At 43.7% G+C, this 23,292-nt stretch overlaps 1 protein-coding gene across 7 annotated transcripts in view; it reads left to right on the top strand.

Annotated features, from left to right (window-relative positions):
- The window catches only part of TSPAN4 (tetraspanin 4), a 496,491-nt gene that overhangs the window by 228,253 nt on the left and 244,946 nt on the right, over positions 1-23,292 (top strand). The window contains exon 1 of one of the 7 annotated variants that reach the window (XM_076344245.1): positions 14,654-14,705. The exons of the other annotated variants lie outside the window; for them this stretch is intronic. The gene's annotated coding sequence lies outside the window, so the exon portion shown is untranslated. Of the gene's footprint in view, positions 1-14,653; positions 14,706-23,292 lie in introns of those variants that run through there. 7 annotated transcript variants of the gene reach the window in all.

Genomic DNA, 23,292 nt, shown 5'->3' with positions numbered 1-23,292 from the left:
GAGTTCAGAGGAGGGCCACAAAGATGGTCAGAGGGCTGGAGCACCTCTCCAATGAAGAGAGGCTGCGAGAGTTGGGGTTGTTCAGCCCGGAGAAGAGAAGGGTCCAGGGAGACCTTGTAGCAGCCTGACGGGGGCCTACAAGAAAGCTGGAGAGGGACCTTTTAAAAGGGCACATAGTGATAGGACAGGGGGTAATGGCTTTAAACTGAAAGAGGGTAGATTTAGATCAGATATAAGGAAGAAATTCTTCACTATGAGGGTGGTGAGGCACTGGAACAGGTTGCCCAGAGAAGTTGTGGATGCCCCATCCCTGGAAGTGTTCAAGGTCAGGCTGGATGGGGCTTTGAGCAACCTGGTCTAGTGGAAGGCGTCCCTGCCCGTGGCAGGGGGGTTGGAACTAGATGATCTTTAAGGTCCCTTCCAACCCAAATCATTCTATGATTCTATGATATTTCTGGATGTTCTATATAAAAAAACACTGTTGTCTGTTTTGTGAATTTTTTTGGGGTTGCCTTGGCCTTGTGGTTTTCCTTAAAACATGTAGTGATTTCATTCGACATGTAGTGATTTTTATTTGTGTCTGCAGTCTGTCAGTTAGCTGAAGATGTTATTACATGTTTGTTAAATGCAGGCTGGGGTTGGTGGTGTGCAAGACAAACCGTATAGACAGTCATTGCTCTGAGCTAATCTTATCTCCTGGAGCAAAGCATTCCTGAGGAATTTCTAATTTTGACAACTGGGATCAAATGTCTGACTTCTGAGGGCTGACAATAATGCCAGGGGCTGAGCTGCTTTGTTCTGTTGATAGCAACTGTGCAGTTTAAAAACCACACTAAATGCCAGGGAACCATGCATCTTAGCTGGTTAGGTTCAGGGTGTGTGTGTGTTTAGGGTAAGGCATTAGCTTTAGAAGTCTTTATGGGGCAGAAATGCTGCGGCTGCTCAGGGGTAAAAATAGTTCTGGGTTTTCAATGGCTGCATTCCATGGCTGGAGCCTGAAATCATGAATCAGGGCTCAGCTCTCGGTCTGTGCGAGACCAACTGCAAGAGCTCTGCAGACAGACACAGGAGGGGAGCAGCTAGCTGAGATGAGTCCAAGCCGAGCACCACTGATACTCTGGGAGGGACCTGTGTTGCTTGTACACTCTCAGCAAGGTATCGTACATTAATATTTTGATTTCCAGTAGGAGTGTAGTTACTTGAGTGTGAATAATTAAAAATCTACTTAACTGTGCAAAATTTCCCACTAAACCAAAGATGACTTTTAAAAAGTGTCTGTTCTGTGTGAATTTAGCTTCACAAAGACTTGTATCTTCACACTTTACAAGCTTCCAGAGACCTGGGATGATATATTGTGATCGGAAGGGTGTGCTGCTCATTCCCACCTGAACACTGTTTTGTGCAAGTGTTTGTCCTTGATTTTTGCATGGCATTTTTTTTCCAGAAATTTTCTAGCCTGGAAATTCCTGGGAATCTAGATACATAAATAGTTAGTAGTCTTTCAAAGCCTTCCTGCAATAGTGCTTTTTAAAAATGGTACCTAAAATGGTACCATGGATACTTAACTCAAAGATCTCTCTAAAGCTTCAAACTCTGTCAGTGTTGCAGCATGAGATCTATGCAGGTTTAAATCCCGTTTTGGCAGAGTTCAGATGATTATTCTAGTGGTTTAAAATGTGGCACAATTTCATGAAAGAGTGAATTTTGTACTTACAATCAGGACTTTTTGTTGAAAGTGTTGCTAGGATGCTACCAAAGTTTTTGTGACCACCATTACCTTTGAAAGCGGTAAACAAAAACCTTTTTGTTTGTTTGTTTTTTTGGGTTTTTTTGTCCCTGAGACATTTCAAATATGTATCCTCCAGGCCATTGCTAGTAGGACCTTGAGAAATTGATGTTCCTGCAGTTTTTGGCATGCCCTCTGAGTTGAATAACTGTATGATCTTCCTTCCAGAGTGAGTTGCTAGATTTCGTGTTGCTAGAAGTACCCATGCCAGCCGTGTCTGCAGATCGTCTGTTCCATTACTGCCCAGGGCAAAGCTATGCAAATCCACACATGGTAACCTTGCAGCCAGGCACAGTGTTCAAGTGCATTCATCTGTTGTCTTTCTAGGCCCTGGGATGCAGCCGTACATGCTTGTCTGACACTATCAGTGTGCTGTCTACTTGTGCTGACCTGCTCTGTGCTACCCCTACGTGCCTGGCGCAGCTGCAGGCACCTGCCTTTTGCTTTGCTGGCACTTTACATGTAACACGGGCACCTACAGCTGTGCTGTCCCCAGGTACTGCTGGATGGGCTTGTGTTAGAAGAGCTTGATAGGTTAGCATGGTGCTGTGTACCAGTGATCTTGCATTAGCAAACCAACTGCCAAAGCTATTTGCGCCTCATTTTTTTCTCTTCTACTGCGCTGGCACAGCTTACTTCCCTGAACGTTGCTGATATTCAGAGGAGAGGATGCTGTTTTCTCATGCACCTCCCGCATTGTGAGGCTGATCTGTAACAGATAACCGAAGTGAATTTGGGAAATCTCACATGGAAAAACAACTTTGTAAAGTGAGAAGCATGTTCTTCTAAGATGAAGCGTAAAACCATAGAAGTCAAAGTAGTTCCATGCCGTAAGCTAAGTTAGTGAGGTGTTAGGTACAGTTATAGGATGATTAGCAAACATGAGGCATTTTTAAATCTGTATTGTTTTATTTTACTTGGGACATCTTAGTGTGGAAGGCACTGGGCTTGAGTGCAGGACCTGGATTCTATTTCAGACCTGGATTCTATTTCAGCCTTGCTGATGGAATTGAGTCACCTAATTTTCTTGCTTTTCAGTTCCCAATCTGTATAATGAAGATGATTTTACAACAGAGATGTTATGGGGATAAAATCTGTTCATCATGAATGTAAGTGCTAATGCTACAGAGCTGCCAAATTAACTGCCAATGCACCACTCCTGGGATGCTCATCCTGCTTCTGAAACAGGAGTTTTGTGTTCTTCTCACTAATGCCATTTTACAGAGGGTGAATATGGGCTGTGGATAGTTTAAAGGATATTCCAAGAGTTGTATGAAGTCCGGGGACAAGAATAGATGCTGTAATCCTGCCTACATGAGTCCTATGTGCTGGCCTCACTGTATGTTCCCCTTTTGGGAGGTTCAGTAAGAGTTAGAAATATGTTGCAGGACATTAGGTTAGTCATCAGCACTGCATAAAAATAGTTGAATGGGTATTTTAAAGAAGTGACATGGCAAAACTGTTGGTGTAATTATACCAATAGCAGAGCTGCCTAAAATAACAAGAACATGAGAAAGTCCTTTCTAACTGCAGCACTTTATCTAATACCATTTTCGCCTACTGTGGATAAAGCAATGAGAGGTATCTCAAATATCTAGTCAGTGGTCCCAGATATTATGCGCCCTTTGTGTTAGGAATTACAAAACCTCAAACTATCTTCCAGACTTGTCAGCTAAGGTGAACAACTGAAGATTTGGATGTTTGCCCAAGCTGTCTGGATTTAATTATCCTGTGAAACCTCATTAGAGATGAGCTGCACCTGTGATAATAAGAGGGAACTATTCTGAAGCTAGTTCAGACCCTGATTCGTAGCTCAATTTAAAAAATACTCTTTTAGAATCTGAAAGTTTTTGCGTCTCCATGTACTTTGTAACAAGTAGCATTCAGTCCTGATCTGATTTTCTGAGGGGGCGGGAAATAGAGAAAGATGCATTTGGTAGCAAAAATGATGTTGACAAATTGGAGATACAGCCTGAAAAAATGGATAAATGCAATATATTTCACTTGAGAAATAATCAACCGCATAAGTACAAATAGGCCTATAAGAGAAGATCTGGGGGTTATCGTAGTTCACAAAGTGAATTTAAGTCAGGAATGCTGTGTTGCTTCAAAAGGCAAAGCCATCTTGCAATGCAAAACCAGAACATATCGCCCATGAGACCTGTGAAATGATCCATCTCTTTGGCACTTAGTACAGTCTCAGCTGGGATATAGTTCAGATTTTGGGAGCTGCAGTTGAAAGATGTGGATCAACTGGACAATTTGATATGAGTGCAGTGAGAATCATCAAGGTCAAAATAAAATCTAAAGGGAAGATTGTATGAATTGGAGTTCTTTGGTAAAGAAGAGATTGCTAAGGATTTTTAACAACATTTTGCAAATGTGTAAATGGCTGCTGGAAAGAGGAAGGGAAGAGCTCTTCTTTGTAGGCGTAGGGTAAGAAATAATAGGCTTCAATCACAGAATAGAAGATTCATGTTTGTTAATAGATGAAGTAAATGTCTGTCTGGGGTGACATAGATATGACCTGTTCTGCTGTCATCCGTGTGGTCTTTTCAAGTCTCTCCCAATTCTATGATTCTATAATTCTGCATGATTATACATTTTGAGTTGGAAACTAATGTTCTTAATCCTCTGCAGCAGACAATGTGCTCAGTGTTTCCCGGACAACCTGTTCCTGCAGCTAGGGCTGATGATAGTATCTGGGCAGAGGGAAGGGGTTGGGTGGATATGTAATCTTTTGGCAGTCGTAAACAACGTGGAGACATGAGTCAGGAATGATTGGTTATTCTCAGTTTCTCATGGTACAAAAGCTGTAGGACAGCCACTTGAATTGTCAGGTGGTAAATGCAAAACAGGGAAGGACTTTTTCACACTGTGTTTAGTTAACCTGAGGAACTTACTGCTGTTAGATGTGTTGGGTGCCGAAAGCAATTAGACAGTATTATGCCAGCAGATCTGTCAAAAGCATTTAAACATAAATACACCAGTTCCAGCTCGAGAATTTTCTGAGACACATGTTGCGGAGACTGGGATTGTATACCATGGAGGCTATCGCTGTGTTTTTGCCCTGTTCTTACACTCTTGGCTCTTGCAAGTGGTGTCTGTCAGAGTTTGAAGGGAGAGGTGGGTCCAAAATTTATTGAAGGAGGATTTTCTCTTTCTCCAGTCTGCAGTGCACAGCCTGTGGAGGCATCCACATGCCTGATAATCAGCACATTTAAAATAGCCTTTTGCCTGTCAGGATCTGAGAAGAGCCCTGACCAGGACGACTTCTGTTCCCATCTGAGAATTATTCTGTCAGCACTCCCACTTCAACCCGAGAAGTGCAGTGTAACAGCTGGGGTGGAGTGGGAAGAGGCAGCAAAAATTCAGTCCCAGGCATCAGGCATTCTCATGTCTTCGCTGGGAATTTCAGGGCATGTGCTTCCTAGATTATTTCCAGCTAGAACTGTGCTGTGAAGTATCAAGTCTTTGCTGTTAAGCATAACTTAGGAAGCCCCATCATGAGAGACATTTCTGAGTACGAAGCTTGGCATGGCTTATAGGAGGAATTGCAAGTAGCCAAGAGGTATGTGAGCAAGGTCAGATAAACACTGCATAAATGCTGTGTGTCAATTTTTTCTCTCACAAAATTGCGCTCTCTTTAGCAGGATGATATTATGAATGATACTAAAATAATTCCTGTAGCTGACATGCTGCCACTCTGTTAGGATTATGTGTTGTGAGGACATGACTATGTGGGATTGATATGCTAGGAGGTGGCATGCAAGCAGCAGACTATTGGTGCTTTTCTGCCTATAAGCTTTCCTCTGCCAACACTAAAACCACTGTGTTGACAAGAGTAAGGTATGGATTTTACCTGTGGGGCAAACAATTCAAAGTGTTGACAGAAGACGATTGAGTACAATGGCAGAGGCTGTCTGGTAAAAGAACACAAGGCCAGGAAAGGCCATAACTAGAGCTAAGCACCTCTGGTCATGTTCAGCTTGTTATAGAATACGGTCTGATGGGTCAGCCTGCTGGAGCACATTGTTAGAGGGAATATTCCTGGCAGACAGTGTGCAGATTGATAACAAAATGGAAATCAGGCAGAATAATGTCCACATGAGAAGTCCTTTGACCAACAAAATGCAAGCCATTTTGTACCCAATAAGGCGTACACCAATATAGAAGAGTGTCTTCTAGTTCTAGAGCACAATGCCTTGATCAGTGAGCAAAAAGACTGGTGTTTAGATTTGGAAAGGTATTGTGGTACCTAGCTCTTTTATTAGGAAGCTAAAAATACCTTCAGAAGCTTGGAACAAAGCTATAGGAGGCAAAGAGTCCTTTGAGGGTTGGCTGCATTGTAGGGCAGTTGTACTTGGCCTAGAGTAATGGTTGGAAATCATTATTTCAAATTGAAAAATTGTATACTTGCAAAATCCTCCTCAAAACTTTGTTAATGTCTTTCTAGGTACTTTCTCAAGATTCTCTGCTCTGTTTTTCTAACGTCAAACCTTTTAAGACAAAGCTAAAGCATCCCATAATCTACAGACCCTGAAAAAATATTCTTCAAATTAAAATTGAAAAAAGAAAACAGCACTTTAACATTTCTTCAGCAGATTTCACTGCAGATGATTCCCAAATAATTTTATAAGTCTTCTGAATTAAAAAGCAGCAACACTTTCAAAAGGGGCTGTACTTTGTAGGCATGACAAAAAATTACCACACCAGGTCAAAGCATTGACCCAACTAATCTGGACATTGGCCAATACTGCATAGCTTAGAAGCCCCTCATTTAGTGGTTGGTTTCTCTCATCTTTTAGAAATAAATTTTAAATCCTGTTTAACATAAGTGCGAATGTTCTTATGAGCCATAGTCCAATCCTAGTGCACGTCCTCCAGAGGTCTTGGAAGAGAAGGCCCTTGGTTGTGATCAGGTGGTGTAACTATAGCCAGAACTGATGTTGCACAAGAGGAATTTTTATACTTTGCAGAACTTAAAGCAGCCTGCAAGCTAATTTAAATTAATGCTTTCTGAATTAGTACCGGTAATGGGACCTCATCATAGACCACTTGACTCAACACATCTGAACAGCACACCCTCCTGTGGCCAACCTGGCTTTCCTTGCCTGTTCCTGCTCGTAGCAGCCCCTATATCCATTTTGGACCATCTATACCAGAATGATGCTGTCTGGGACAGAATGTGCCTGATGCTGGAAAATCCCCAACTTGTTTTGATAGCAGCTTTGCAGTTGCTTTGTGTACTCTGAATAGCCAAAGCAGTCAGATGAGGAACTGAATAACTGACCTTTTATGTTGCTGTCATGTGCCCACCTTAAAAAAAATTCACCCTGAACGTTAATTTTTAAAAAAAAAAAAAAAAGGCATTTTTATGCAACACTTTTAACTCCCTTGATAGTCCCTGTGGAAGTGACAAATATGCCCTCAGGGTTTGCAATATATATTGGGTGTTGCATATACCTTATAATGAATATTCTAGTGGCTATTCTACTGTAGTTATTTCTGAAGTCCCAACCGCAATGGGAGATTTTTCTGCAGAATGTCGTACTTGGTGCACACTAATTCCTTCTGAACTTTTGATCTGCTTTGCTGAAATGGGATTTCCCTGCAGAAGAATTTGCCTTCCTAATGTTGAACGAATAATATGAATGTGTATGTGTTTCCATTTGAAAGGGTTGGTAGCCACAGAGCACAACTCAGTTGTAATAATACTCAAGTTATGATTGTGAAATACATGTCAGGTTGTTTGTTTGTTTTTTTTTTTTTTCCTGGAGCTGTATTTAATGATGTTTTAAATACAGCAAATTTCCACTCAAAATGAAGAACAGCTTCTCTCAGTGAAACATAAGGAAATTCTTCCTTATATTCTCTGTTTCATTGCTAGGATTTCTGCAAAGTTTATTTGGAGTTGTTTGTCCCCCCTATTTTATTGATGCCTATGCCAAAGCAAAAATCATTGGTCAGATGAGAGGAAAAATACATATTTGTACAGTGACGTATCTGCAGTGATATCATCTGCTTTATGGAGAAATGCCATTTAGTTCATCTTGTACATCTGTATCCTTAGCAGCAGGTGCCACCGCCAGACAATTCATCAAAGTTATTGTGATTCCTGAGAAATGCTGAAGCCTTTCTTTTTTGTTGCTGTGGGAGGTGGTGTAAAGAACTGTGTACTCTGTGGGAGGGGGAAGAGGCTATGCTGACTAACGAGCTAGACTTTTCAACTCTACTTAGTTGAGGATTAAGTGTAAAAAACCAAGAGTGTCCTCTCCATGGCTTCTGACTGGGAGCGAATGTGGGACACCTTGTCTCAGCAGGAGATGGGAGCACAAGTTTAGCACGAAGGGGGCCATCTGGTAGGCGGGGTGGAATACACTTGCAGGAAGGACAGGGATGAGAAGTGAATAGGGATTTTTTCCAGTTGAAATGCTGCCGACTTAGTCATGCCGTCAGCAGAGGCTGGACATTTGCATTCTTCCCTTGGCAGGTGGCTTTAAAAGCAGCGCATGCTGCTTCACAGATTGTACTGGGCATCTGTACCAGCCTACCCCACCAAGTTTTTGGCTTTACTACCCATAGCTGCTGATGCCTACTAACTGGTGAGCACCAAGATTTGCTGAGATTTTATGTCTGTCTGAACTTTTGCCCCACGTTGACGAGATTGGTCTGGAGACCAGTGGAAATCATGAGTTTGCATATGTGTAGCTGGATAGGAAGTAGCCAGGTTTGGGAGGAGGGAGCCTGGAGCTGTAGTAGACAAACCACAGGAGCATGTGTACTAGTGCTAAAATGACAAATGGCTAAGAAAGGATGCTCTGTGGCACAAGAGGGTGGAAACTTTAGCAGAGAGCTAATCTACAGGAAAAGAAAGTGGTGCAAAGCAGATAATGATAGAATTAACAAATTGCTAGCAATAGATATTATCATCAGCAGGCGTGGAAATGAGGATGGAGCATGCAAGTATGAATGGAGGCACACACATACACAGACAGTCCCTTTGGTTAGAAGTATACAATGCTCAAAACCAGGATAGATCCTAATGCTAAGATGGACGCAAGTTTAGGAGCTGGGAGGCTTGTCCTTCCCTCTCAACATGCAGCCGCATACATAAGAAGCATCTGTGTTATGGAAAGGACAGCTGAGGCACCTTTTCCTTACATCAACACTTTTATGCACAGAAAACAGCAGCAGTGAAACATCTGAGAAGTTGAGCGTGAGCCAAACATACTTGGTGGCAGAATAGCGATGCTGGGTAGTTTGGAGAATGCCAAGCAGGGAACACTTTAAGCCGGATAGTAGGGCAAAAGTGACCACAAAATGGTGAGGTCTCACAAGTGTTTCATGGGACAAAAAGCTCAGGCATGTATACAGTAATACAATTAAGAGCTCAGGACCTGCAGTATGATAATATTAGTAAACCACGCGATAATTAGATTGGCCTTCACAGAAAATATGTAAACAGTATCACCTTGCGATTCTGCCACACTCTCTGTGCAAGGCCATAGCTGAATTAGGAATCAACTTAGTCTCAGGGCACCAGATTTAGATCCTATAACCCAGTTTAATTGCTGTTCATAGCCAAACTTCTTCTAAATTCTGCAGTGATGCCAGTGCAATGTTCTTTTCCTTGTCCTTTGTTTAACCTTTCCTGGTCCTATTTGAAATTGGGAAGTCTGGGTAATATCTATGGAAATTGTTTGGTTCATTGATTTTTTCATGCCCTAAAGTGAAAGGGCTATCAGCACAATAACTTGGATTCATGAAACAAAGATTTGAATTCTAATTTGTTCAATATAAAATGAAAAGTTGTATTTTCATTTTCATGGCCAAGTTCTGACTGTGTTTGAAGCACAGGATCCTCCATAGGATAAACTTTGACTTCCTCATTTCTTTGTGCTTTTAGGTGGTTTGAGGTGGTTTGATGCTTACCTAAGTGATAATACTCTTTGTTTTTTCAGGAGAAAGTTTTGTTTCCTGAAGTGGCCTGTAACTGGGATTTTGGACCTAGGAGTGCAATCTCAAAATGTTGTTTTCTGTAAAAGGTACAAGTGAGAGAGCACCTTCTTTTGGCCGAGGAGCAAGAAGTGACTAATCATCATTTGCTGAAAGTGGAGCATTATTTATGAATGCTGCTTAGAGCTTCAAACATGTTGGTCTTGTGTTGAGTAGCATTTGTTTGTGCTTGTATATACCATTCTTCCCCCAAGTTCTATTAATGACCAGATTGAACTCGAAAAGGATCGTCTTAATGTCTTTCCACTGAGTATCAAATGTTAGGGGTGTCTCATTAAAGCAAGTAACAGCATTCTTAATGGTAAGTTCATCCACAAGGTGGGACAGGTTTTGTCCATCCACTGGTAGAATCCGACCTTTACAGAAGTTCATCTTTTTAAGTGTTGTATGTGTTACAAATTCTTCTTGAGATTCTCATTGGGTTTCGTTTTTTTCCTACAGTAGATTGCATGTGAATACTGACAGAGTTTGGGGAGCTTTCTTTTCCTTCTAAATGGAATCTTATGGCCAAATAAAGTAGCATAAACAATTTGAAATGCAGGAAGCAAAGTAGAGTTTGGAGAGTCCCGTAATCTAGTTCACATGAGCAGATGTATGGCAGGATTCAGCGTGGTGGGTTTGCAGTCTCTGCTTATCACAGAACCAGGACTGCATGCATCACTGCCACATGCTTCTCTTTTCCCTTCATCCCAGGGAAACTAATCTTGTCAAGAAGAGAAAGTGGGAGGAGGAAATGTATCATTCGAAAACAAGCTGGATACAATTCCTGTGCTCAATGTTTGTTAGCAGAGGCTGGGCTGGGAGATGCCTTACATCTTTCAGCCAGCCTATTGCAGATATGAATTTCAATGTCTGGTCTTACTTTTAGTGTAGGGTTTTTTTTTTTTTAACATGTATGAATTATGAAGCTATTTTCTTCAACAGACTCAGACACTAAAATGTTTGGCAGTGCAGCATCTCTCCTTTGCGTGGCATATACAAGTGGCTCATTAACTGTCCAACTGTAATTTCTATTTTATCGTAAATGAAGAACAGGAGAGACACGTTAGCACCAGACTCTTCCTATAAAATGGAAAGTTTACTTTAAGATGCCTAAAAGTACCATTAGATTTGGAAGCATTTCGCTTTTCCCCTAAGTGGAGAAAATCATCTTTCATTAAAGTTTCAACCATGGTAGTAATATGATGAGTGTTAGTATAAATAGTTTGTCAATTGTTATACAATAGTCTATCCTGTTAACCTCCTTGGACTAAATGTTCACTCCTTACTACCCAAGCTGTAAAAAGCAGGAATTCACATGAAGTGTTACAGTAGCTTTTGATGGAGAAGTTTCCCACTTAGGATAACCTACAGAGAGTCTATGGCCTGAGCACTCTGAGAATGGTGAGGTGCTGTGAATACAGGTGGACAAGCAGAAGAGTTTTAATTTATGAAGGAAACTTAAATGGACTCATCTTCTGCTGCAGTTAGGGGCTGAGTATCACAGAAATTGTGGGTGTGTAGGGAAATCAGCGTAACAAAATTCAGTGGGAGATCTTACGGAAGGGGAAAGTAGTATTTATTAAAAAAATCTTTAAATAAGTTGATTTTACCTGCTGACACTCATTTTGTCATAGATTTCATTCATCTGCATACTTGTACCCACATGCCCACAAGCACTAGGAGGTGTACGTCCAAGTGGTCTGGCAAGGGTCACTTGTGTGTGATGCAGAGGACAAAGGATGCCAGATGTCAGGTCTCTGGGGTTCTTCCTGATGGAACAAGCATGCTTTTGGACAGATCTTTTGTGCCCTTTAGGAATCAGCAGCTGTTGCAGGGTGGTGCTTTGCTGCACAGCCTTGCTTACTCCATCTTCCATAAATTTTAGGCCAGGTTGCCACCCATTGCCCATTTTCCTTGTGGGCTAAAGAGGATAGGAGCGGTGGATGTGGACCACCACAACCTTGGTGTGGTCTTCATTAGCAATACAGGCCCTTCTTTTAACCCTTTGTCATTCTGTTTCTTCTTGCACCTTGCTTGCACCTACACATTTCTGTTCAGACTGCATTTAGGCCAGTCTTCATACTTCTGTAACAAATCTCTCCAGGTGGAATTTTTAAGTACACCCATTGTTATCCAAACTCTTTTTGCACTGAAGTTAGCAGTAAAATTCTTGTGGACATGAGAGAGAGAGAGAGTTGTGTCAGTGCTCAGTACTTTGGAAAATTAACTCCTTAGAAATCCAGTTGTATACCACCTCTGCCCAAATGGGGGAGGCATTCCCAACGTCAAATTTGGACTAGATAGAGTAATGTTATGACCCTGCTGTAGTTCTAGAAACATAGCGTTGCATGAGCACAGAGAAGCAGTTAGGCTTTTGCCTGAAACTGAAAATATGTTTTTGTGTGACAGTGCTTCCACGTGGCACCTGTTTTCAGATTTTTGTCATGTGAGAACAACTTTGTTTCTTCATGCTTAGCAGAAAGATTTAGACCTCCAGAAAAGTGAACTTGGCTCTGGTGTTACTGTGCTGTCAGGGCTCAGCACCAGATTGCTTATCCATCCAAGTTGTTCTGCATGGTTGCTACCTCTTGGTCACCTTTAGCTCTTGTACCCCTTGGCTAACCATGGGAGACGACCTCACTTATCCGAAGATCCAGCGAATAACTGGAGGAGAGAGTACTTTGATGCAGGACAGCAATGCCGAGAAGAGCTACTCTCATAGCTCAAGAAGATGATTGTGGTTCCAAGAATCAGTTCAATGAGACTCACTCGTGCATATGGAGAAGAGGTGCATTGGGCTTCTGGGAAATTTTCTGTACCACCCCCCTCTGCCTCCCCAATTTAGTGTCTCTTGTGGTGCATTAGAGTTATTTATACTAAGTTTATGTGTTTCATGCGTCGGTGGCTTTTGTCACCAGAGTGCTTGGTTATTGAAGCTGCTGAATGGGCCTACATGCAGTGATTTGAATGCTTGATTAAAACTTGATTTGATTCCTCTATCTGAGCTGAATATCCAGCAAAGAGTCCAAAACACCCCAGTGGACTGAGAGGGAGGGGAAATGGGAAGGGAGAAGCAGGGAATGAGGGTAGGGGCAGAAAGCAGCTGCTAAAACATTCTGCAACCACTCGGAACTACAATTTAAATTCAGTATTGTTTCCAAGCTAAAAACTATCTTTTGCAAAATTGTGGGTGGCTATGAAGAATACTGCCTTTTAAAGAGTTGGCAGTGGGGTTTGGCAGAGGGGAGGATATAGGAAGCAAGTTGGTTTTGCATGCAAACCCAGTGTTGATGAGGTCTCTGTAACACAACTACCGGATTAAATAAGTGAGATACCAACTTTGGGGTGGGGTGCTGCCCCAGACTACCTGATTTGGGGGAACACTTGCATGATTCCCTTTTCCCCACAAGCTGAAGAAGAAGCCAGAGGCTGTGGAAAAAAGTGGGAAAGGAACTAAAAATGTTATGAGTGTTAGAAGGAAACTTCCTGCTCTTTAGCACAGTATCTTTGAATACATAACCCAGTCTGGAAGGAAATTTAGTTGATACTCAGGTGTCAACTGCCTGGGAAGCAGCAAGTTTCCTAAGTACTGAGGAGCAGTTTGGGCCTTAGCCTGTGGTGGGATGGGTGTGAGGACTCTGGCAAGCTCTAGTGAGTTGTCCTAACAGCATGGAAAATCCCAAAGCCCACAAAGCAGATATCAATGAGCTCCTGTGTGAAATTTCACCCATGGTTTATTATGTGCTTGCAGCTGTCTGGCTTTTTCACCTTACTGCACTCTCTCCAGATGTTTTCCTGGGACTCACAGTGTAGCACCAAAGGAAAACCACTAGACGATCACAGCTGTATTTGAATAAACCACTTTTGGGGGTGGTGGACAGCAATGAAGTCTTATGACTCGGTTAGTAGTGAGCCTGGAGCATAATAACCAAGCCATTGCGCTGTCAGCTCTTCAGGGGTCCTGGGAGCAATCCTGGTAATTGGTTGTGCTTCGTCAGGTCTCTTACAGAGTCCAACCTAACTTGGTCTGCCCTCTTTGCATGAACTGGAAAATCTCAGTCAGCAGTACCAAGGAGCTCCGGTTTCCTTGGGAACTTAGCACTAAGTCTTATTTACAATGTGGGATGGATGCTTGGAGCAGCAGGGTAGGGAGAGCATGTTACCAGACCGCCCGGCACCTTGTATCTTGAAGTTGCCAGCACTTGGGAGTGCATCACTGAGTGCTGATGGCAGGGACAAGCCAAAAGGCTATTTTCTTAACTCCTGCTGTTCCTCTCCTGCATTCCCCTCCGTGCCCATCAAGTGGTGAAGTTAGCAGATGGGCTGCCCCTGAGGTGACACATGCTTACCTGCAGGGAAGAGAAGCTCTTGTACCAAGTCCCCAGTGAAAGTGCTGCTGCTGGCAGGCAGGCAGCTCTGTTGCTTGGCAGCAGGCCTCAGAGAGAAGATTACTTTGTCCTTGTTCTTAGTCCTGTTTGCCAGGTTCCCTTCTGATTGCCAGGCTGGTAATGCATGGGGGAGATAACCCTGGTTCAGTGAGCAGCAATTCAGTCTGTCATCAAACAGAAAATACTTGGGCAGAATTAACAGAGCCATGTGCTAAGCTAATTTGGTATCAGGCTTGTGGGTGTGGTTCTTTGGTACAAGTATTTTTTTTTTGTCTTTCTGCAGAGAGGACTGAAATCTTCCATCAGAATCTCCCTCTGTCCCTTACAGACCTGTCCACAACTTTTGTGGTCCCCCTCCACGCTCTTTACCTCCAAACTAAGCCACTGCCTCTCATCTCTCTCCAACAGGCTTCCCAGCAGCAGCGGTTTTGTTCCCTTTTCCGCAGCACTCCCATCACCAGCTCTGCAGACTGGGAGACTTGTTTGTGCTCCCATTCTCCGTGGCTTGCTGAGTTTCCCGGACACTTCAGGTAGTCCTGCCAGTCCAGTCCCATCCCTCTCAACCCCTGACCTCCCCCAAAAGAAATATATACGTCATTGCTTCAGAGTGATGTTCCTTTGTGAAATTTGGCTGCTTTCTCTGTTGAAAAACAGGATATATCTTTCCTATTTTGATTCTTGTCTTCTCATTTTTCCCACCTTCCTAGCTGTTGCTACTAGCTTTGACTCTGTCTGAGTGTGACTCCTAATCCCAGAGGGCATAATTGGTTGAGATCCAGGTCACAAATAATGCTTGTGTTCACAGGATCTTGTCTAAATAACCTTCAGTGCAGATTCCTGACATATTGCTTAGTATGCAAGAAAGTGTATTACTGTGCCCTGCACAGGTATTAAGACTTCATTATATCTGGGAACCAAGATGTATGTGGACTTCACTCAGTAATATAGCTACAAAGGATCTCTTAACGCACTTTATGATGCAGGGATTCCCATGCATACTTGCAAGCATTGCGTACCACCAAATTTTTTTATTTTCCTAATACAGAGCAGACCTCATGTCTCTGTTACTTCTTGAATTACTTTCTTGTCTATCTTCTGTAGCAAATATAACAGGTGATGCACGCACATGTGGGTATATCCACCTAAAGCATTTGTACTCTCTGGCCAAAGTATCTAGCTGTGAAATCACTGGATTCATTATTTGGTGCAAGGGCCATGAGAAGAATTTACCATGATGCTAATGTGTTTGGGATTTACTAAGCAGTAAGTGCAGAAGAAAACAGACCTTTTTGTTTATTGGCTATCTTAAGTGAGCTTCCAAAAGCAATGTTTTCTCCAGTGTTTCAATTTAAGATATGAGTTAGCTGGTTTGATGTTATGACGAAGTCACTCTTCCCTGATCCCTGCTGTAGGTATAAGGCAGCAAATGAAGGGATAAAACTGGACGTGGAGGAATGTGAAGCAATTATGATGGCTGCATGGGGCATGATAGACAGCAGCAGGGTTCAACAGGGAGAGAGGATTATAGCATCACAGCTGCTGGCTGCATCTTTCTGACACCCAAACCTGGGTGGAAATCTCTCTGTGCACTCTAACGTCTTGCTGTTGCTGAACTTCAGGAAGGCATCATGTTCACAAACACTTTATTTATATGCACATACCAGGCATATAGAGGGGGATGAAATTGCTAATTGAGTGTGGCTGTGTCAAAGCAGATCTTGCTTCTGTACTTCTTCATGCTTTGTCAGCCTAATAGTGGGGTTTGTTTTGTTGCTGTTGTGTTTTTCTGTAGCCATTTGTTGCTGAGTTGTGATTTCCATGTGTCCATCACAGCAGAATCCTCAGATCCACAAGGGCCAGGATTTTCACCCAAAAATGTCACACAGGAGACAGTAACCCAAGCACAGAGCAAGGGTCCTAGGCAGTCGCAGTTCTCCTTGTTATAATCTGCTCTGGACAATAATTTTTTATTTTGGTGCAAAAACAAATACAGAAAACCAGCCAGATTCCTTTTATAAGGCATTGGCTCTATTTGGCGTGTTTTAATATGCAGCGATAAAGGTGACCGTTCAGAGCTGTGCTGGCTAGCCTCTGCAGTGTGCTATTGTGTTCCACTGCAGCAGACACTGAGGTAGTTTTAAAGCTGTCCATTTGGTTAGTGTCTGCCTAAAACATTCCAGACCATTGGGGTTGTTAGCATAAAGAAATCGGGCATTTTCACCTTTGTGAAAAATAGTTTGCGTTCTCCTTTAGTAACTTGCTGCTGTCTGCTCTCCCACGCAGCTACTGCTTAATTGCTGTCACTGTTCAGCTCATCCAGGGTGACATTGTCCTATTGTTTTGACAATGACCTTAATGTATTTGTGCAGTTCAAAGTAAAGGCTGTGTGGCCAGAGATGGAAATGCATGGGCTTAGGCAGCTTATAATGGAATACAGAATTTTTTACTTCAGCTGCTTTGAAGCCACTGCAAATCAGTTGTTGGATTTGATGTGTCTTCAGGGATGTGAAATTAATTTAGTGGCTTCTAGCTGGTTGTGGTGAATCAGGTGTTCACCTCATGAAATGCTCCAGTATAATCAAGTTTCATGGGTGGCAGGCTTAGCAGGTATGCCAGTGGCTATATCAAACTGGATGTAGCTTACTCTACCGACAGGGATTTCGATAAACCAAGTTGGAGGCAATTTAACAGACAGATCATTGAGTAGGAGCTTCCTACCATGGTTGCCTGTACTGTATGGGTTGTAGACACAGAGGATAGTAGGACTTTGAGTAAATGGCACTGCAGAGCTGAGTTAGGTGGTAGGATCAATAATTTCCTGTTAGCTGGTCTTTTAGTGCTGCTGGGGTGGGGGAACTGCCTGGGTAAAATGTTAGCATTGTGAAAAATCAAAGCCTGGGCTATCAGTCTGGTGCCTTTCAATAGCAATAGATTCAAAGTAGCTGCACAGAAGAGCAGATAGCAAGTTACTTAAGAGAAAGCAAACTATTTCTGATGAATTTGAAAACACTTGATTCATCCTTGCTAAAGGAATGGGAACACGTCGTCTGGCTGAAATGCCTTCCCAGAAAAACTTGTCCCCCTCGGGAGCACTGGCAGGGGGGACATGGCTACAAACCCTCCTTTCGTGCCACATACCATCAGAAATGTCTGCTACGAGGATGAGACTGGAGCAAGGCACATTGCTTATGTTACATGGATTTTTAGATCGGTATTGACTCTAAAATATAGCCAGTTGCATTATACTTTGGAACATGCTTTTGTGGAGATCCTAGGACTCTGGCTTCTTAAATGGAAGAAGCTGTGCACCAAGTATTAACACCAGAAAACTCTTGTCACAGGCAGCAGATGCACAGTATTTCACCCTTGCCTGGCAATTTTGCTTCCTTACTTAATGCCAGAAGTCAGAAACAGCACCACATTCCTTTCCTTTTGCCTTTTTGGGCTTGAATTCTCTGAACTCTGTAAACTAATATGTAGCTCAGCATCTATTTCCAGAAGTCATACATTTCCCTTGATTTACATTGTTTTATTGGCGAGGATGCGGTGAATGCATATACTGTGAACAAGACAATCTCTATTGCAATCACTTTTCTGACTGCAAGCCTCAGCTTTCAAGGCAATTAAAAGATAATCTCACAGGTATGTAAAACTGCCTTCTGCTTATTACAGTGATAGTGTTTGCTTAGGCTATTTTCTGTTATTCCCTGCTGCCATCAAAGCATTTCCTGCTAGTAATTCCTGCTAGTCACCAGAAACTTAGCTATATAAATTCCCCTCCTTCTCATAGAATCATTAAGGTTGGAAAAAACCTCTAAGATCATCGAGTCCAACTGTCAACCCAACACCACCATGCCCACTAAACCATGTCCCTAAGCGCCTCATCTACACGTCTTTTAAATACTTCCAGGGATGGGGACTCCACCACTTCCCTGGGCAGCCTCTTCCAATGTTTAACCACTCTTCCAGTAAAGAAATTTTTCCTCATGTCCAATCTAAACCTCCCCTGGCGCAACTTGAGGCCGTTTCCTCTCGTCCTATCGCTTGTTACTTGGGAGAAGAGATGGACACCCACCTCGCTACAACCTCCTTTCAGGTAGTTGTAGAGAGCGATGAGGTCTCCCCTCAGCCTCCTGTTCTCCAGGCTACACAACCCCAGTTCCCTCAGCCGCTCCTCATAAGACTTGTTCTCCAGACCCTTCACCAGCTTCGTTGCCCTTCTCTGGACACGCTCCAGCACCTCAATGTCCTTCTTGTAGTGAGGGGCCCAAAACTGAACACAGTATTCGAGGTGCGGCCTCACCAGGGCCGAGTACAGGGGCACGATCACTTCCCTACTCCTGCTGGCCACACTAGTTCTGATACAGGCCAGGATGCCATTGGCCTTCTTGGCCACCTGGGCACACTGCCGACTCATGTTCAGCCGGCTGTCAACCAGCACCCCCAGGTCCTTTTCCACCAGGCAGCTTTCCAGCCACTCTTCCCCAAGCCCGTAGCGTTGCATGGGGTTGTTGTGGCCGAAGTGCAGGACCCAGCACTTGGCCTTGTTGAATCTCATACAATTGGCCTCAGCCCATCGATCCAGCCTGTCCAGGTCCCTCTGCAGAGCCTTCTTACCCTCGAGCAGATCAACACTCCCGCCCAACTTGGTGTCGTCTGCAAACTTACTGAGGGAGCACTCGATCCCCTCATCCAGATCATTGATAAAGATATTAAACAAGACCGGCCCCAAAACTGAGCCCTGGGGAACACCGCTCGTGACCGGCCGCCAACTGGATTTAACTCCATTCACCACAACTCTCTGGGCCCGGCCATCCAGCCAGTTTTTGACCCAGCGCAGAGTACACCTGTCTAAGCCGTGAGCCGCCAGCTTCTCTAGGAGAATGCTGTGGGAGACAGTGTCAAAGGCCTTACTGAAGTCCAGGTAGACCACATCCACAGCCTTTCCCTCATCCACTAGGCGGGTCACCTGGTCATAGAAGGAGATCAGGTTGGTCAAGCAGGACCTGCCTCTCATGAACCCGTGCTGGCTCGGCCGGATCCCCTGGTTGTCCCGCACGTGCCTTGTGAGCGCCCTCAAGATGAACCGCTCCATAATCTTCCCCAGCACCAAGGTCAGGCTGACAGGCCTGCAGTTCCCCAGATCCTCCTTCCGGCCCTTCTTGTAGATTGGCAAGCCTCCAGTCGTCCGGGACCTCCCCCGTTAACCAGGGCTGCTGATAAATGATGGAGAGCGGCTTGGCGAGCACCTCCGCCAGCTCCCTCAGCACTCTCGGATGGATCCCATCCGGCCCCATAGACTTGTGAGCATCCAGGTGGCGTAGCAGGTCATTAACTGCTTCCTCTTGGATTATGGGGGGGGTTATCCTGCTCGCCGTCCCTGTCTTCCAGCTCGGGGGGCTGAGTACCCTGAGGATAACTGGTCTGACTGTTAAAGACTGAGGCAAAGAAGGCATTGAGTACCTCAGCCTTCTCCTCATCCTCAGTGACAATGTTCCCCCCTGCATCCAATAAAGGATGGAGATTTTCCTTGGCTCTCTTCTTGTCATTAATATATTTGTAAAAACTTTTTTTGTTGTCTCTAACGACAGCGGCCAGATTGCATTCTAGCTGGGCTTTTGCCTTTCTCATTTCCTCTCTGCACGACCTAACGAGATCCCTGTACTCTTCTTGAGTTGCCTGCCCCTTCTTCCACAAGTGGTAAACTCTCCTTTTTTTCCTGAGTCCCAGCAAGAGCTTCCTGTTCAGCCAGGCTGGTCATCTTCCCCACCTGTTCTTCTTACGGTGTATGGGGACAGCCTGCTCCTGTGCCTCCTTCTCCTTCCATTGATGGGAATCTAAGCCAAATCAAAAGGGATATTCAAGTTCTGTCTATGGATTAATGTGAGTTGAGCATCCTGTGGTGGAAACGGTTCCTGTGTTACAGGAAAAATATTAACAATAAGGAATTGTTTATCTACTATGGAGCTTTTCAATATTAGTGCAGCAGTAGAGGGAAGAGCCTAGTTGTGTGGGAGAGATCATCAGTATGCATTGGATGAAATATAAATGCAACTTTAGCAAGCTGAAAAGGTAGGCTATTGTTGAACTGTCTTCAGTCTGTGTTCTTCATGGATCTAGACTAATGATGAAGCAATGAACAATTGTTGTGGTTTAACCTCAGTCAGCAACTGAGTACCACACAGCCGCTCGCTCACTCCTCCCTCCCCCCCGGCCCCCGGTGGGATGGGGGAGAGAATTGGAAGAGTAGAAGTGAGAAAAACTCATGGGTTGAGATAAAAACAGTTTAGTAATTGCAATAAAATAACAACAACAATAATAATCATAATAATAATACACAAAGCAAGTGATGCACAGTGCAATTGCTCACCACCCGCCGACCGATGTCCAGGCAGTCCCTGAGCAGCAGCCCCCCGGCCAGCTTTCCCCAGTTTATGTACTGAGCATGATGTCACATGGTATGGAATGTCCCTTTGGCCAGTTTGGCTGTGCCCCCCTCCCAGCTTCTTGTGCACCTCCAGCCTTCTCAGTTGGTAGAGCATGGGAAGCTGAAAAGTCCTTGACTAGCGTAAGCACTACTTAGCAGCTAAAATGTTGGTGTGTTATCAGCATTGTTCTCATCCTAAATCCAAAACACAGCACTGTACCAGCTACTAGGTTATCTGTCAGATGGCAATAACAATAATAATCTCTGTTTTAAAGCTTGTTGGGCTATACCAGTGAAGAGCATACATAGGATCTGGACACAAATGTTTTTTTATTTTCTTCACCACAGGCCAGGAGTGAGAGAAGGGAAGACATAGTTGCTACCCGAAAAATGAGCATCAGGGACTTTAAATGCCTTCTGAAGTATTTTAGAGCTGCCCTGTCCATGGTGCTTTTTCGAGGGCTTGAGGTCAGATAATATACCAATTTGTATTGTGCTACTGTGATATTTCCCCAGATGATTTCGGTGCTTTGTCAGCAACTGTCATTGTGATTTTAGGCCCCCAGTCAGTCGAATGTGATGGCCTTTTCTTGTGTTTTGAATCACTTTATTCTCATCAAGTCGAAGAGGAGAGTTTGTGATGAAACGTTCTCTCTCTTCCATTTCTTATGGTCACTGTGTATGGTCTTTTACAGATGCTTCAGGAGTGGAAATTACTGAAAAATCCTGTGATATTTGTATGCTTTTCTCCTCTACAACTCTCTCTGATCTATGGTGGTTTTACTTCTCTGATATTTATAGGTCATACTTTTGCAGAGCTATCAGTGCACAATACTTCTAACTTTGTCAGTTTGTACTTTATATACAACTCAGGTCAACTCAAGTACATCCATTTGTAATGTGATTGATAGTCCTTTGGGCCTGGCCCCTCATCCTACATTCTGAGTGTTGAGCTTTTCCACCATATATCTTCTTTTTTAACATAACTGTGTGAATAGCCTGTGCCTGTGTGGCCATACTTAAACTCTCTATGTCCCTTCTGTGACAAGCCACTTATAATTTGTAACCACGTTTCCATGATTTTTTTGTAAAAAGTCTCTGTATACTTTTCCCCTACAGCTTAGGTCTGCCAAAGTATCTCTTGTTGTCTGTCAGGTGACTTACTCTCAGTAAAAATATATTCCTCATTTAATGTTTGGAATGCAATCTGAGACACAGTAGGACCATCTTCCATCTCTCAGGCAGCCTATTGTCTTTGACACTGTTCTTCCAAAACACTGTGATTCTTGTGGTGTTTCACCTCCTGCCTTGCTCTCAATATACAGCCTGTTTGAGTTCTATCACCGCGTTACACAGCCCTAACTTTCTTGTAGATCAAGGAGTCAGAGAATAATTCATGTTAGAAGTGACATCTAGAGGTCATCTGGTCTGATCCCTTGTGCCAAGCAGGGTCAGCTTTGAAGTTATATTGGATTGGTCACTTGGGGCCTTTTTAAATCTTAAGTTTCGTCTTCGTCTCCAAAGATGGAGATTGCCCATGTCTCAGAGCCCCTGTTCCAGTGTTGGACAACCTCACAGTGATTCCTCCTTTCCCCCTCCCCCCAATATCTACTGAGAATTTCCCTTATTACAAATTGTGGCCATTGCCTCTCCTCCTATTACTACGCAGCTCTGGAGAGACTCTGGCTTCATCTTCTGTATACCTTCCCTTTATGTAGTTGAAGCCAGCAATACCATCCCTTAACCCTCTGTTAAGACAGCTTGAGCCCAATTCTCAGCTTCTTAATCATCCTGGTGCCCCTCCGTTAGTCTTGTTCCAGTGTGTCGATGTCTGTTTTGTACTGGTGAGCCTTAAACTGGCCCCACTACTGCAGACACAGTCTTGCAAGTGCTGAGTGGAGCAAGCTAATTGCTTCCATTGATCTTCTGGCTTGCTTTTTTTTAATACAGCCCAGTACACAGCTGATCTTCACCGTTGAGGGCAATACTGATTTATTTTTAATTTATTGGCCACCAGAACCCCAGGTTCTTCTCCACAAAGCCATTTTCCAGCCAGTTGGCTGGAAAATAATTTACTGTAGTAAATTATACAGAATATAAGAAGCGTGGCCAGCAGGTTGAGGGAGGTGATTCTGCCCCTCTACTCTGCTCTGGTGAGACCCCACCTGGAGTACTACATCCAGCTCTGGAGCCCTCAGCATAAGAAAGACACGGATCTGTTGGAGCGGGTCCCAAAGAGGGCCACGAAAATGATCAGGGGGATGGAACACCTCTCCTATGAAGAAAGGCTGAGAGAGTTGGGGTTGTTCAGCCTAGAGAAGAGAAGGCTTCAGGGAGACCTTATTGCAGCCTGTCAGTACTTAAAGGGGGCTTATAAAAAAGATGGCGGCAATCTTTTTAGCAGAGCCTGTTGCGACAGGACAAGGGGGAATGGCTTTAAACTAAAGGGGGGTAGATTTAGACTAGATATAAGGAAGACATTTTTTACTCTGAGGGTGGTGAAACACTGGAGCAGGTTGCCCAGAGAGGTGGTGGATGCCCCATCCCTGGAAACATTCCAGGTCAGGTTGGACGACGCTCTGAGCAACCTGATCTAGTTGAAGATGTCCCTGCCCACGGCAGGGGGGTTGGACTAGATGACCTTTAGAGGTCCCTTCTGACCCAAACTATTCTATGACTCTATGATTCTA

This window comes from Aptenodytes patagonicus, chromosome 7, assembly GCF_965638725.1.
Source record: "Aptenodytes patagonicus chromosome 7, bAptPat1.pri.cur, whole genome shotgun sequence".
NCBI lineage: Eukaryota > Metazoa > Chordata > Aves > Sphenisciformes > Spheniscidae > Aptenodytes > Aptenodytes patagonicus.
Note: the sequence above shows the minus strand (reverse complement) of the source record. Positions and strands in the feature narration are given on the sequence as shown.